Here is a 17,408-nt window from a genome sequence, read left to right on the forward strand (position 1 = left end):
ACCTACCCAAGTTTGGAGAGGTCCAACACCAGAAGGCCAGGAAAATTATAGTCCATTAGTTATTGTTTGGTAGGATAAAAAGTGAGGTCTATTTAAATTAAAAAAAGGAGAAATGTTGAAGTATCATGGTGATAAAGTAAGTGGCAATACCAAGGAAATCAAAAATCTTTGGGAGGGTCTTCCTCAAAATTTAATAGACAGCTAAATTTATACTTCAGAATTTAATGTGGCAGGAACAGGAATTCTCTTAGGTGAGATTTTCTTATTGATCTAAACTTTTTTCTTGAGTTATATCCCATGTCCGTTATATAATTAGTTCATTATAGACATCTTTTAAACAAATAAATAAACTAATAAAATAAATAATAAATTAAACAAACAAATAAATAAATAATGAATTAAAGTAAATAAATAAATAAATGAAAGCCCTACTTTGGGAGCATATAGTTCCTTAAAAATACTCTGTATTTGAATATACTTGAAATACTCTGATATTATTTTGATAATAGTAATAGTTTCCCAACCTATTTGCCTTAGAAAAGAATTAATGAAGGTAGATGCTTTTTCTGTCTGGGTATAGAGGGAAAACTACCAGATTCCTAACAAATTATGCAGGGAGATTGCAGGGGGAAGAAAGGAACATTATTGAATTTGACATAGTTATTTATCAAGTAGTTTTTTTTTCCTTTATCAAGTGTACAAGAATATGAGGTTTAAAATGAAAAAATCTTCCTTTCACTGATAATATAATAAATATGAGTTTTTGATGGCACTAAGGAGGAATCTATTTTTGGCTCTGTGCAGATATCTTATTTCATTTTACTTGTGCTAATGGATATTAGATGAAGAAATAAGATATTATCTGTGTAGCAACTTTCCTGGAGGAGATAAAAATATGGGAAGGAGAAAATGGCAAAAAAATGTCATTTGGAGCCAAGAGGGTTCAGAGTTCTAACCTCTCCTTTCTGTGGTATGGTTTATTTAGTACCTTGCAAATAGTAGGTTCTTAATAAATGCTTGATAAATTGAATAAATGAAGATAAGAAAGCTTTTTAAAGAACCTGTACTTTATGGCACAATTAAAATGGATTCATTAAAGTTTTAATTGTTTTTAAGCAGAAACAGAAGTCTAGGATTTTAGAGTCAGTAAGGAGTTCAAAGGTCATCTGGTCCTAATTTTCTTCTGGATTCTGAACCTTGCTGTACTATATTCTTCAGAAGTGATTAGTGTTTGCTTGAAGGCCTTCTGTGATGGGGGGGAACTCATGGTCTTTTAATACAGCTTGAGAAATTAGGCAATTTTAATTATTAGAAATCTGCTATTCATAATACAAAGAAAAATTTGTATATTTTTGTTTACTTAAGTAAGGCATACTGCCTTCTTTTACACTGTTTTCAAATAAAGTATCAAAACTGTGCTGAAACCTCAATATTTTCATTAGCATAACTGACCACTGCAGAGCAGACTTGTGAATGTATCTTTTCTTAGGGATTTTTAATTTATAAGAATTCATTGAAACCAAATCAACAAAACCTGTCCTGTGGTTCATTTGCTAAGATGGGGAAATAGCTTTGCTCAACAGAAAACCTCAGTTAAAATAGTATTTGCTAAAGGTGGATATAAAATACTTATTTTCAGGTAGCTTTAGGGACTATAGAGTATCTGATAAGCACTTGGAAATTAGGAGCTGCTCCTGAACTATTAAATAATGGTAGTATGTGAAGATAGAGTAGACTTCTGATTGCTCCATCTGCCTTTGAGAATAGTCTAACATTTGTTTGAAAAACCCAGTTGTGAACCAAGTCATTTCACTATCTCTTCTCTTCCATCCCAATCTGATGCAGTCTCATGCTTAAGAAAAAAGAGAAAAGCAAATTAAATTCCCTTTATTTGAATTGGACGATGAAGGTATAATAAGGAAATTTTTATGGAAGTCTGAACCTGAGCTATACAGAATATTATTCTTACTGTGACTATATTTTGGTATTAGCATTCTTTCTGCAACTGATCATCAAAACTTTCTACAAAGAAGCTGATTGATGATGACCCTAACAGTCATAGTTCTCAGAATCTTACACACCCATTGAGTTAACTTTATCTCTTGGAACCAAATCTTCAGAAAAAGCTGCTGTCATTGTGAGCTTGTTGTTTGATCTGTATTTGGTTGAATTAGGTCAGTACTGATCTTATTATAATTTGCTTCTTGATGCCAAGTCAGTCAGTCAGTCAGTAGACCTTTATTAAATATCCACTGTGGTCTTTCAGGGACTGTGCTATTATGCCCTAAGAATACCAAAAAGAAAAAGAAAAAAAAAGAAAGAGAGAGAGAGAGAGAGAGAGAGGAGAGAGAGAACTCCCCATTGAATGGGAGAGACAACATGAAAGCAATTATGCTCCAGTATGTTATATATAGAATAAATTGGAGGTAATCAACAGAGGGAAGGCTCTAGAATTAAGGAAGAACAAGTCAGAACTAATTGATGACTAGAAGCTCATCTATTTCACTATAACTCCTACTGAGGGAGGAGGGATCCTTTTATTTGAAAGTTAAAATTTAGGGCTAAGAAAACTTAAGTTAAAATGAATTTTTAAAAATCACTCCTTAAGTTCATCCTTATCCTTCTTTTGATTTTTTCTAAAAAATTTTCCTTTAGTTGGGAGATTAGTAACAAACCATCTTGTGATACTAGGGTTCTCCAGAGAGAGAAGACTGACTTTTTTTAAAAAGCAGCTTTTTCAGTGACTATGACTGCAGTTTCTTTACTATGGTGTAGGGGACATTGAACTATTTTAGAGATTTTTAAAAATTAAAGGCAAAAGTTTAAAAGAGAAATTAATGAACCTTTTCCCTCATTTCTGCAGTGTGATACTTTGTCAAGGCTCCAAGAAATCTCCCTTTCCACCATCACTTGTTTTAGCAAAGAGTTGAAAGGATATGTGTTTAGATCATTATATGTGCCATAAGTTTAGCAGGCTGAAATAAAACTTGGCTTTGTTTATTTTTTTTAAAGATATGCATTTTATATATTTGCATATTATGTGAAGTCAAATGAGAGAAGGTAAAGATGCTGAAGTATATGTGTGATTGTAGTTTCCATTTTATACCTGAAGAAAGTAAGAAAGACAAAGGTAAAAATTATGATACAAGTGATAAATGAATGGTGACACTATCTTTTCTGCAGAACTAAAGTTTCTTAGGTTAGTGATTAATTCTCTTTAAGGAGAAATCACAGGGAAATTACTGGATGCATGCAAAGATTGCCTTTGTAGAACTCTTTAGTGACAGTCAAATCAAGGCTTGTTTCTCTCCCACTTTCCAGAAACTCTCTTAGTGCATCTTTTTTTGCTTCCTGCTTCTTAAACTATCTGGCAACTTGGGAAGTAGGTTGGTGCTATAGAAACTCATTATCTTTTTGATAGTATTGAAATCTATGAGAAAAGTTATGGATTATTATTTTTTTAACTGGAGGTCTAGCTACATTTGCCATTTTGTGCTTGAATGGATGAATGAAGTTCTCTGGCTGGCCTTAGATTTCTACTACCTGTAGACTATCCTCCTCCTGCCAGTCAAAATCCCAGTTCCCTTGAAGATTTGGGCTCTCACCTAGCTATTGATATCATGATCACTTTCCTATAATTTCCACTAAGATATAAATGAGGCTGGAGTCTCTAGGGGATATTTGCATTTTAAGAAGGATACTCTTAGCTCAAATAAATCTCTAATTGGTGAATGTGTGAGGGTGATATTTTTAAGAAGGGAGGTGTCTATAATGGTTTCCTTGCATTGGAATCTCCTCTCCTCCCTTCTCATTAAAAAGTTCTAAAAAATCATAGCTGGGAGAACAAGGTAGGCTGGCTCCAGGTACTATAAATGAAAATTGAAAGTGTGGAAAATTATCTATACTTAAAAATATTAACAGATTAATTTTATATATCACTTTAAGGCTTACAGAGTGCTTTACATTGATCTTTTCTTGAATTTTCACTTCAGTCTTGTGAAGTAGTTATGTCAGATATTATCACCATTTTTCAGACCAGGAAACATAGAAAACGCCTGAGCAGCAGAATAAAGTTAAAAAAAAAAAAAAAAAAAAAAGGATTAAAGGTCAGAGTGTGACAACTTCTTCCTATCTTCCTGATTATGGGGAAAAAATCCTTAAACTGGGTCTCAGTTTCCTTATCTGCAAAATAAGATAAAACTAGGTGACCTTTCTGGAGTCCATTTTAGCTTCTACAGCTTGTTTATGGTCAGATAGCTAAGGGGTGACCTTTCTAAAGTCCATTTTAGCTCTGAACTTATGATTCTATGTCACATAGCTAATGGGTATCAGAAGTAGGAATTCTGGTCTTCCTGAGTCCAGACCCAGAACCCTCTTCTTGGTTCAGTTTTTATGTTCTTTATACTAGCTGGTAGTTAGTGAGAGTATGGGAAGAATTTGAACATTGTAGCATAAATGCAGGGAGAGGCTATCATGTTGCAGAAAGAGAGCTGAATATAGTTTCAATCTGGACTCTTTTATTTATTACCTGTGCTGCTACTTCAGGCAAATCATTTTGCTTCTTAGTTTTCTCATCTGTAAAATGAGACAGCTGATTTCTAGGACCTGTTCCAGTTCTAAATCCTATGATCCCAATGTGATGTTCTTTTCTGAGGGTTACTGAATAATATATTATTCTAAGCAACACCCCTTAGCAGACTCTGCTTTTATTTATCTTGTTTGTGTTATTCTGATAGACTGTCTTTTCTCTTTATTATTGGTATAATACTATTTAATTATGAAATTTTTCTATTAAGATGATTTTTAGAATGTATGCTAAAGTGTGGAGAATAAATCTCCAAACCTAAGAATCTCCTGCAATTTGGGCAGTGATTTACATTCAGGTGATAGAGGATTTTCTAATATTTAAAACACACTAAATAAATTGGACATGGCCAATTTGTGGATTTGTTTTGCTTGAAAGAAAAGGTTTATAGTAGACTATGATTCATTAGGTAAATATTGAGCACCTTTTCAGAAAACTGTGTTGGACCCTGTGGGGGAATTACAAAGTTTAGACACAAATCCTTGCTATCAATGGAGCTTGTAGTATAGTCAGGTAAAAAACATAAACATAAATATCATATAATAGTGAATTAGAGAAATTAGATTGTAAGCACAATGAGGGCAGGGATTATCTGGCCTTTTTTTGTATCTCCCACACACAGCACAGTGGCACAAAGTGAGTGCTTAATGAAAATTTCTTGATTTATTTTTTGATTATTGATTGATTCATTTTCATGAGTGAGTTATTGAGAAAGTTTGGGCATTGAGTGGCAAACATTTGAGTTGGGTTGGAAAGAATCAGATATTTAACAGTAGAAATTAAGGAAAATAGACAAACAGATGAGAAATAAAAATGAAAACTATGTTGTCAAGAGGGAGCTACAGAGAAAATAAAAATCTTATTTCTTTAATAATGTAGAAATATATTTAAAGTACATTGTCAAAATACTGTCTCATAAATAGACTACAAAGTTTGATTGTTGTTTTTTTAAAATCTGTATTGTTCTGATCAGTAAATACACCAATAGGATTTGAGATCTTCCAGTAGCTGGTATAGTGGGAGAGAGTAGATTAAAGCTGGATCTCTTCCCTATTAACTTAAAGATGTTAATAATGAAAATGCCCCAGAGGAATCATAAAAATTATTCACTGCTCAACCTTTTTACATTCTGACTTCTGACCTCATCACTCAGCTGAAACTGTTATCTCCAAAGATACCAATGATCTCTTAATTACCAAATCTGGTAGTCTTTGTTTTCAATCCCCTCTCTTCTGAACCTACCCTTCTGCATTTGTCATGATAGTTTTTTCTTCCCCTGGATATTCTCTTCTCTCCCCTGATTCTTTTTTAACCTAACTGTTCTCTTTTCTTTGATAGCAAATCATTCATATCATACCTAGTCATTATGGTTATTCCTCCAAGGTTCTCTTCTTCCTCTATACCAGAGGTTCTTAACTTTTTTTGCTTAACACCTTTGACATTCTGAATGAAGTCTTTGGACCTGACCCCTTCTCGTAATATTATTTTTAAATGCATAAAATAATATGTGGAGAATTGGAGAGAAAACCAGATTTATTCAAATACAATTATCCAGTTATTTTTAAAAAATCAAGTTTATATACCCCCAGATTAAGAATCTTTATTCTACATCTGCGTCCTTTAGTAACCTCATCAACTACTATTGGATTTAACCATCGTTTCTATGTAGATGATTCACAGGTCTATCTATCTAGCCCTAATTTCTCATTTGAGCTTCAGCCCCAAATCACCAATTGTACAGAGAAAAGAATTTGAAATTACTGTTCTTTCCTATCTATACAATCCACTGCCCACACTCTTATAAGGATAATAACCTTCTTGTTTTTCTATATCTTCCTGTGGAAATCTTGGGGGAATTGTTTGGGGAAAAAATGGTTTTAAACTAGTGCCTTAGCAATTTGAAAATGGCAGAACAAAATTAAGGTATGTGAATGTTACTGTCAAAAGAAACAATGAAAGAGGTGGCCCTCAGAAATATTAGGAAGAGTTATGTGAAGTGATGCAAAGTAAAGTGATCAGAACTTGAGGAATAATTTCTACAATGACTACAACATTGTAAAGAAAAGTGACTTTTAAAGACTTGAGAACTGAGATTAATTCAGTGATTAGCCATGATTCCAGAGTACTGATGATGAAACATGTTTTCCTATCTCCTAAGAAAGAGGCTATAACTAGAGGAATCATGTTATTTGAGACATGGCAAATACATGGATTTTCTATACTGGCTATAAGGAGGGAGAGGAAGAATGGGGAGGAGAGAGGCTAATAAAGATGCCAAAAGAAAGAAGAAAAAAATAGCATCAATGAAGCATTTAAAAGAATGTACATAAGAGAACAGAAAGAGGTTCAAAGGAAAACTTAGATAATTTTGAAGGTATTATTGTAAATGTATTAAATACTTTGAAAAAGGGAAGCTGGATATGCTATAGATGTGTACAAGTTAAAATAAATTGTTTTTAGGTTCTATATATGTATATTATGGAAATGTTTATGTTTGTTGGTTGTTTGTAGACTTCACCAACATTTTTTTTCTTTTAAACTTTGTTATTGAATGAAAGCTTTTTGAGGTCAGGTACCATTTTTCATTTTTTTGTCTTCATATCCTGGGTGCCCAGAACAGTGACTTTTACATGTGAATACTTTATAAATGCTTGTTGAAACGGGACTTGTTGCTAACAGGCAATTTAAAAGTCCTGCCAAGATTTTAAAATAAATGTGACTAATTTGGGCAGACTATTTCATTGATTCTTATCCTGTTGAAGTTCATTGCCACCTTGTATTTTTAGAGGTATATGCTAGCTTGAACATGGTATAGGCCGGTGATACAAAGGCAGCCTAAGGGAAGGATTATGAAATAAATGCCTGGAACTCAAAGAAGTTCTCAACCCTTTTCAGTTTTTAGCTTATTTGGACAATCTTGGGAAAACTGCTGACTTCCCTGAGCCTCTGCCAGACCTTCTCAGCTCCTCTGCCAAATGGACAAAGGGATAAGGTTTTCCCCCCTTAATGTTTGCAAAGTGATTAGAACTGTTTAGAAATGTTGGTGCATTGTAGTAAAATGTGATCTCTGGACAAGCTAACCATATGACACAAGGATTAGGACTTGGTCAAATCAAACAAATACTTCATAAAGAAGAAAGTAGTTTATTGCTTAAATTTTATTAAATTTAATAATATATATATATATAATATATAAATTTAATAATAGTGCATAGGTGACAGTAACTGCCAATGTTTTGGCTTTCAGCAGTCCCTAGATACTCACCAAAATTTAAGAATAAGGTTTTTAATCTACATTACCATATCAAATACTCATCACCTTCAAAATATATGGAATAAAAGCTCTCAAAATAGAGAGAGCCAGTGGAAAAGATCAATCCCAGAAAGAAAGAGGAAGAAATACATATCATCCCTGGCATCCTGAAATGCTTTCTGTGATTGTACTGAAGGTGGGGCTACTTATTCCAGTACCATAAAAAACTTAATTATTTTCATCCTTTGCACAACAATCTACCAAAAACATTAGATTGCCTGGTTAGATTTATTGTAAACTCTTCAAAGGACACAAACTGGTTTCTGCCTCTTCTTGCCTCCCCATGCTTATCATCAGTGCCTGGTACATAGTAGGTGCATAATAAGTATTTATTGATTGGACATTGAAGATTTATTGAGTATTGTGCTTATGGAGTGATAAGAGGGAACAGGGCAAGTCAACAAATCAAGAATGAATGAATCAATGAAAAAGAATGAATCAATGAAAAAGGGAATTAACGAAAAGCATTTATTAATCATTTACTATGTGTAAATGTTGGGGATACTAACAGAAAAACAAGATTATATCTGCTCTCAACTAGCTCACATTCTAATAGGGGGAGTGGTTCTTAACCATTATTGTATGGATCCATTCCTCTAGGAGGCTGGTAAAGCCTATGGACCTTGTCTTAGAATAATGTTTGTTACCTATAATTAAAAGAAATACTTAATTTCACTTAGAGGTTAGTACAAATTAAAGGTGCCATTTTTCCCCATCCAAGTTAATGGATTTGTTCAGATAGAAATGGTACTGAAAAAAGTCACTTTCCTATTATTAATAAATCGATCAATTAATAAACATTTATTAAACCCTGCTTGGAGCAGTGAGGTGGCACAGTGAATGGAGTTCTGGGCCTGGAGTTAGGAAACCTGAACTTAAATCCAGCCTCAGACATTTACTAGCTGTGTGACCCTGGGCCAGTCTGTTTAACTGTCTGCCTCAGTTTCCTCATTTGCAAAATGAGCTGGCGAAAGAAATGGCAAATCATTCCAGAATCTTTGCCAAGAAAACTCCAGAGGGAACCAGGAATAGTCGGGCATGATTGAAAAACTACATGCCCACCATGTGCCAGGCACTGTGCTCAGCTATAGAGATACAAAAAAAGAAGGAAAAGATAGTCTCTATCTTTGAAAAGCTTACAGTTACTTCTAACAGACAGTATAATATGAAGAGCTTATAGTTACTCTGACAGCCTAATGTTCAGCACATTGTTACACAGGGGATGAAAATTATTATCTTTTTTATGGTGCAGAAATGTAGGCTCATCTTCAATACACTCACAGAAAGCATTTCAGGATACCAGGGATGCCTTTTTTCCTCATACTCTCTGGGGTTGATTTCTTCCACTCTCTCTATTTTGAGATCTTTTCATTTTACGTAGCTTAACAGCAGTGCGTATTTGATACAGTGATGTTTATTAAAAACCTTATTCTGAAGTTTTTGAGTCACTGTTCTGTTTAGTATATTACAAAAGACAGTTTCATCTTTGAGGACATCCTGATGCTAGTACCATTTATTTATTGAATATGTTTGTTTTTTGCTCTTTTGGTGTTTGTCTTTGTAGCATGGGAATTTGTTGTCTTTTAGCACAAGAATAATGAGCTTCTACTATATAATTCTGGTTTTTACTGTTGTTGTTTTTATTATGCTGAGCCCTTTGGGAAATTTTTTTTAAACAATATTATTTTAAAAAATTTGTGGTGACCTACTCTCAAGGTCATCTATTTAGGTTTCTTGAATTAACACTCAACATATGCACAAAAGATGTGGTCAGTGCATTTGTGTTAATGATATTGGTAATGTGGTACTAAGTAAATCTCCAAGATATTTGAGACAAGTTGCTTTTTAAAGTAGTCTTTTTTGTGTCATGGACACTATCTTTGGCAGTCTAGTGAAGTCAATGTATTTTTTTTCGGAATACTGTTTTAAAATGCATAAAATAAGATGTATAAATGTATACAATTCATCATTATACAAATTCTCTAGAATAAGACCTTCTTCATTTTACCAGTGAGGAAACTGAGACTCAGGTATACTGATTTTTTACTCAGAATCACATTGATTGTAAATTAGAGAGCCAGACTTCAAACTAAGACTCTCTGACATGATAATCTAACAAGTTTTCAGCTATATGACAAGCAGTAGGACAGTACAAGATGGGGAGATCACTTGACTTGAAAACAAATTTCTTTCTCCAAAGCAACTTTTTTTTTTGTTCAGTTATTTCAGTCATGTCCTACTCTTTGTGACTCCATTTGGGTTTTCTTGGCAAAAATGGCAAAGTGATTTGCTATTTCCTTCTCCAGTTCATACAGATACGGAAACCAAGACAAACATTGTTAAATGATCAGCATTTTTAGGGCATCCTTAGAGAAACTTTTGTTAATTCTGCTTTCCAGTTATTCAAAATTTCTCCCTCCTGAAATTATTTGCATATTCTTTGTATGTACTTTGTATGCACCTGGAACATATGCCCTCAGTAGAATTTGAGATCTGAGAAGGCAAGAATTATTTAGGATTTTGTCTTAGTATTTCCCAGCCCAGTACCTGACATAGTAGGCACTTTATAAATGCTTTATTTGAATTGAATTGAACGCTCAGACAGTACAAGCATCAACCAGATCCTGGGCATACACCCTAGTTCTGTCTTTTTGAAATGAATGATTTATAATTACTACATGGATGCAGTTGTGGAAGACACTGCCTTTTTACCATATAAGCAAATCACATGAAGGTAGTTTAGTTGTGCCACATAGAATCATTGCTTGGTTTTCTTCACCTCCTAAGAATAAAGTTAAGGAAATCTAATCTCTATTTCCCTTCCTATTATATCTTTAAAAGTTTTTCTTGTGAACTTGTGCTTCTGGGGAAACCTTTCCATGTGGCCTGTTGGGCAGATCCTTATGTTCTGTGAAGCTCCTGATTAATAACTAAATATTTCAATTCTTGACTATGGGATGAAATTCCTTAATTGAAATTTTTTTAGGAAACAAGCCCAAAGTTAAGTTAATCTTATTCTAATTTGTCATGCTACATTAATAAAAAGTAACGCAACTATGGCATAATCCTATATTTTTCTATAATTACAGTGTTTGACCCATACATGATAAATTACTGATGGATAAAAAAGATGGAATTTGGGCTGTAAGAACAGGACGGGGGAAGCATTTGCTGGTGAGGTCAATCCTCATATTGTTGGAAATGTAGCTTGGGTTTTATTTTTTCCAGGTCTCTAAATTGCAAAACTTATAGTAAACCTGTGTAGTGGACACAGTGAAATCAAAATCTGGGGGGGAAGAGGGGGACAAACAGCAAAAAACGCTTCAGGCATGACATGTATGAGTTTAACTCATGGCCATTTTTAAATTTTAGACCTTTTTATTTACAAAATATATTATATGCATGGGTAATTTTTCAGCATTGACAGTTGCAAGATCTTTTGTTCCAACTTTTCCCCTCCTTCCCCTCATCCCCTTCCCTGGCAGGTTGACCAATACATGTTAAATATGTTAAAGTATAAGTTAAGTACAATATATGTATACATGTCCATACAGTTATTTTGCTGTACATAAAGAATCAGACTTTGAAATAGTATATAATTAGCCTGTGAAGGAAATCAAAAATGCAGGTGGACAAAAATAGAGGGATTGGAAATTCTATGTAGTGGTTCATAGTCATCTTCCAGAGTTCTTTCTCTGGGTATAGCTGGTTCAATTCATTACTGCTCTATTGGAACTGATTTGGTTCACCTCATTGCTGAAATATGGCCACATCCATCAGAGTTGACCATCAAATAGTATTGTTGTTGAAGTATATAATTCTCCTGGTCCTGCTCATTTCACTCAGAATCAGTTCATGTAAGTCACTCCAGGACTTTCTGAAATCATCCTGTTGGTCATTTCTTACAGAACAATAATATTCCATAATATTCACATACCACAATTTATTCAACCATTCTCCAATTGATGGGCATCCACTCAGTTTCCAGTTTCTGGTCACTATAAAGAGGGCTGCCACAAACATTCTTGCACATACAGGTCCCTTTCTCTGGGTTTTTGTTGCAGAAATGAAATGGAAATTCATGCTGCCTTTCTAGTCTAGATGTTTTAAGTTTCTTAAGAGTGAAGACTTTTATTTACCTTTGTATCACCCTCTGGGCATAGTTTAAACTCTGCTAATTTTCTTCTCTCTTACTCTAGGTCTCCATCCTTTATTCCTTTCAAAAATAGCTTCCAGAAACATGTTACAAATCCCTTTAAGTTAACAAATTCTTTTAAAGCTGTAAAGACCCCTTGGAGGAAGAGTTCAAACTAGTTGCTTACTTACACTTTACTGTGAATTTAATCGCTTTGGAAACTCCTTCTCCCTAAAAATGAGATTTGTAAGAATCTTAATTTTGCTTAAAGGAGATACACTAGACATGGGGGGGATGGAATTAGAGATTACAGTATAAAATTGGGGTTGATAGATTTATTCAATGAAATGCCACCTCTCCTCTTCATTTAAAATAAGTGATAAAAAGAGAAGTCAGGAGATGGAAATAAGGAAAAAGAGAATTTCAGGCATGGGAAATAGTCAGATAAAATGCATGGAACCAGAAGATGGAGTGTATTGCAAAGAATAACCAAGAATGCCTGGGTCACTGGATGTTAAAATATATGGAGAGAATAAAATCAACTTGAAGAAGTAATACTGGAGAGGTAGAAAGGGGCCAGTTATGGAGGTTTTTAAAAGGCAAATGAAGGATTTTATATTTGACCTTGAAAGTCATGGAAAACTATTGAAGTTTATTGTATTAATGGAATAACAGTCAAACTTATATTTTAAGATCATTTTGGCAATAAGGGGAGAAGGATTGGAGTATGGAAAGACTTGAGTGAGGGAGACCAACCAACAGGCCATTACCATAATCCACATAAGAGGTATTGAGGCTCTGAACCAAAATGTTGACAATATTGGAGGAGATAAGGGAGTATATAATAAGCAATATTGCAAAGGTAAAGTCAACAAGATTTAGCAATAAGTTGGATATGGAGGGTGAGGTAGAGTGAAGAGCCGAGGATGATAATTTTGTTGGGAGCTGGAATACCTAAGAGGATAGTAATATCCCTAAAATTAATAGTAAAATTTGGAAGAGGACAGCATTTTAGGAAAAGATAATATAATCAGTTTTGGACAAAAAGGTTTTTAGATGTCTATGAGACATCAAGTTTATGTTATCCAGTAGGCAACTGGAAACTGGAGGTCAAGAGAGAAGTTAGGACTGAATAAGTAGTTGAAAAATCATCACTTTGGAGATCATCTTTGAATCCATGGGAGCTGTTTAAATCACCAGGAAGACAATATATAAAGAGAAAAGAGAAGAGAGCCCAGGATAAAGCTTTGGAGAGAAAATATGTAGAGTAGTGAGCCAATGCCCAGATAAAGATAGAGCAAGGGAGACCAATAATGGCTAATTAGAAAAGTAGGAGGAGAACTCAGCAGCATTATAAAACCTAGGGAGAAGTGAGTATAAAAGAGAAGGTAAAGATTGAGGAAAAAACATGTTGGAATTGATAATTAGGGAGGTGGCTTGTAACTTGATAGTATTTTTCAGTTGACAGAAAAGGTTTCTTAATCTGGCTTCTTATCCAGGTTGTAGAAACTTAAGTAGAAAGTTAGAGGAAAAGAAGTTTGTCAGTTATAGAGAGTCTTCTCAAAGAGTTTAATTCACTCAAAAGTCAAATCATCACCATTTTGACGTCATTGGTTTTTTTTAAAGAACAAAATACAAACAATAACATCAACAACAGCTAGAAAAGAGATGAGAAACCTATGGTGATGACTATTGGGCATTGATGAAACATTTGAGAAGTTTTGTGTTTGTTTGTTTTTAGAATAGTCCAGGAGATGTAGGCATTTTGGAGGCATATAGAAGTGGTCAGTGAAAGGGCAAACTGATGATTAATGAAAGAGTAGAAATGACAGAGGAGTCAGTCTACTGGAGAAGATGGGATGGAATGGGATCACTTGTGCATTTGGAGGGGTTTATTGTTGTAAATAGAAAGACTACCTTTTTATATGAGATGGTTAAAAGAGTAAATGTGGGAGAAAGCATCTGAGTGACATGAGATGAGGAAGTGTGGAGAAAATAGAGCTTGGTAAATGACTTTAATTTCTTTAAAAAATGTGAGGATAAAATTCTTAATTGAGAATGGTAGTGGACAAGGATGGAAAGTTTGAGGAGACATGAAAAGATTAGAAAAGTGGTTATGATGAGTGTGAATTGAATAGGGAACATATAAAAGCATTGCCTTGCTCCACTTTGGGCCAGTTTACATTACATACCATAAATATATAGTAGATCCAGTCAGTATGTTTTTTTGAATTCCTTCATCAGAGTTCAGTGGCATGTAAATAAGAATAGAACCTCAGAATGAAATCCAAAATTGAGATTAAGCAGGATGAAATCATTGAAAGGAGAAGGTATGAAAGGACTAGGGAAAAGAGGATAATCCAAGTGCACTGGATCTCCCAGGCGTCAAGATGTAGAAAAGAGAGTATGGACAGTTAGGGCTGGGAAAGTAGAGAGGAGTGGAGAGACTATGGAGGTAACAGAGGATTAGATTATGGTTAGAGATTATAAGGCAGAGGAAAGGGTAAAATGACAAAAGATTATATTCATAGTTAATAAAGATGGAAGGTGAAACATTTTTGGGTTATAGCAAGATCAAAGATATGACCATCTATGCCTATAGCTGAGCAGATGGTATGAAGGGGGAGTAGGTCAGGGGAGTAGGTCAGGAGAAATAAGCAAGTTGAGAAACTGAGAAGTAATTATTGTTGGGTATTTTGAGTATCAGTATGTACCTCAGAGTTTCCTACCATGAGGGGAAGGATTAGAGAGGAGACTGTGAATGAGATGCTGAACACATGTGCTTTCTAAGTTTTAACCCACTTTACCTTGGATTTGGTATTTACATGTGGTATAAAGTGTGTTAGATTTTGGGGGATTTATTTTTGTTTATTTGATTGATTTTTTAAAAAATAATTATAGCATTTTATTTTTCAAAATACATGCAAAGATAATTTTCAGCATTCATCCTTGCAAAACGTTGCATTCCAAATTTTTCTCTCTTCCCCTCTCCCTCCTCTAGAGAGTAAGTAATCCAATATAAGTTAAACATATGTAATTATTCTAAACATATTTCCACATTTATCATGCTGCACAAGAAAAATTGTATCAAAGGGAAAAAAAGAGAAAGAAAAAAAACAAGCAAGCAAACAACAAAAAGGGATAAATACTGTGTTGTAATTCACAGTCGGGGGAATGTTTTTGTAACAATTATACTTTACCTGTCACCTTTCCCTCTAGTCCAACCCCATCATTTTACAAATGAGGAAACTGAAACCCCAAAAGAAAGCTAGTTATTTTTCAAGGTTGTATGGAGAGCAAGTAGTTTCCAGCTTATACTTTCCCTTTCTTAAATATACTGCAAAACTAATAATGATAATTGTAAAGGGCTGAAACTCTCAGTTGATGCACTGAAGACGGATAACCGAGCACTTAAGGCTAACTACCGATTGGACAAAACCCTCAGGAATCATTGGATTCTCTGAGACATGAAAAGATTGTTGTAGGACTTGAAAACCCTCAGGAATCATTGGATTCTCTGAGACATGATAAGACTGTTGTAGGACTTGAAAACCCTCAGGAATCATTGGATTCTCTGAGACATGATAAGACTGTTGCAGGACTTGAATACCCTCAGGAATCATTGGATTCTCTGAGACATGATAAGACTGTTGCAGGACTTGAAAATCCTCAGGAATCATTGGATTCTCTGAGACATAAGATTGTTGTAGGACTTGAAAGCCCTCAGGAATCATTGGATTCTCTGAGAAATAATAAGACTGTTTCAGGACTTCAAATCTGCTGGAGTCCTTGGATTCCCTAACACATAAAAAGACTGTTGCAGGACTTCCAAAACTTGTGGGGATCATTGGATTCCCTGACCCGTGAAACAATGGACAATAGATTGGTTTTGGACTATATCTTGGCTGCTGAAGAGTGACTGTTGTTTACATCCCTCCTTCTAGCACTTCTGGAAATCTTTTACAACACCATGCTGATTTATATTGTTTGTTATACCACTACTTGCGTGTACAATTCATGTTTGTTACACCACATTGAGCCTGTACTGACTGAGGGGAGAGTCATCACTAATAGCCTCTGCATTATTGCTATGTGCTTGTGTAATACCTCCCATGCTGGTGGGTTTGTGCATATCTGTTTTTAGTAAGACCTTTCAGCCCAGAAACCCACTAGCAACCCCCACTTCCCTTTGGTGCTTCTCATCTCCCTTCCTAAGAAGGGAGGGCTTGACCACCTCTTTTTCAGTGTTTTCACCTCCTTTTCTGAGAAGTCAGAGAGGGTGTGATCAACCTCCTTTTTGGGGCTCTGACCTCCCTGAGGAGTCAGGGATGGCGTGCCCACTTGTGTTCTAAAACAAAAGAAAGTGGGAGATGTAATAGGCTGAAACTCTGAATTGATGCACTGAGGACGGATGACCAAGCACTTGAGGCTAACTGCTGATTGGACAATACTCTATTAGCATATGCTTGGAAAATGGCCCTTCCCACTATTCTGTGCTGGCTCAATAATTGGTGTTTACAAAGAATTGTGGGAAGGATTAGGGGGTGGAGTAAGACAAGCCAGAGTCACTTTGGCAGTAGAGGAAGAGAAGGAAGGTCCTGCGTGCATCCTGTTCACTTCTACCCCTAAAGAACAAGAATAAAGACTAAGGACTTTTGCTTATCCTGACTCCGGCTGATTCTAAGGTATCCAGGGTGCTAATTCGGTCTTCACAGATAATAATAGGATAGGAATAGCAGCAGCAGAAGTATGCATATTTATATAGCACTTGAAAGTTTATTAAATGCTTTACAAATCTTATATTTACAAGGGTTATCATTTTATCCTCAAAACAACCTTGAGAGATAGGTACTATTATTTTTCCCATTTTAGAGATGAGAAAACTGAGGCAGATAGCAGTTAGGTACCTTGATTGATGACATATAGTTAATAGATCCCTAAGGTCATTTTTAAACTTAGGTCTTTACTGATTTCAGGTGCAACACTCCGTACTCTGTCCACTGTATCACTTCTAGCTGTGAGTAGTAGGCTAGCCAGTACCTATTATCTTGGACAAACTTGAAAGCTGAGCACTCTTTTTTTTTCTTTTCTTTGTTATCCTTATTACTATGTATGTAGTAGGAGTCTAATGAATGTGATTGAATAATTGGAAACATTCTATGAAGTGAGTATAAGTTTAATTCAATACAGACTGAACTCACTGGTTGAAACTGGACAAGAATTTTTTTCCTGGTTACCTCACTGTTTACTCAAATGAAAATTTCCTAACCTCTCAATCTGTTATTTTCATTATGTATAATTTGAGGTTGAAAAAGACAAATAGACAGGGAATCAGAAATTCTTGGGCAAGTCCCTCAATACTCTTGAGTTTCAGG

General features: G+C 34.8%; 1 protein-coding gene across 3 annotated transcripts in view; it reads left to right on the forward strand.

The window, feature by feature from the left end:
* C4H1orf21 (chromosome 4 C1orf21 homolog) overlaps positions 1-17,408 on the forward strand; it is a 275,304-nt gene that overhangs the window by 38,535 nt on the left and 219,361 nt on the right. The gene's annotated exons all lie outside the window — the stretch shown is intronic.

The sequence above is a fragment of the Sarcophilus harrisii genome, chromosome 4 (genome assembly GCF_902635505.1).
Source record: "Sarcophilus harrisii chromosome 4, mSarHar1.11, whole genome shotgun sequence".
NCBI classification, from domain to species: domain Eukaryota; kingdom Metazoa; phylum Chordata; class Mammalia; order Dasyuromorphia; family Dasyuridae; genus Sarcophilus; species Sarcophilus harrisii.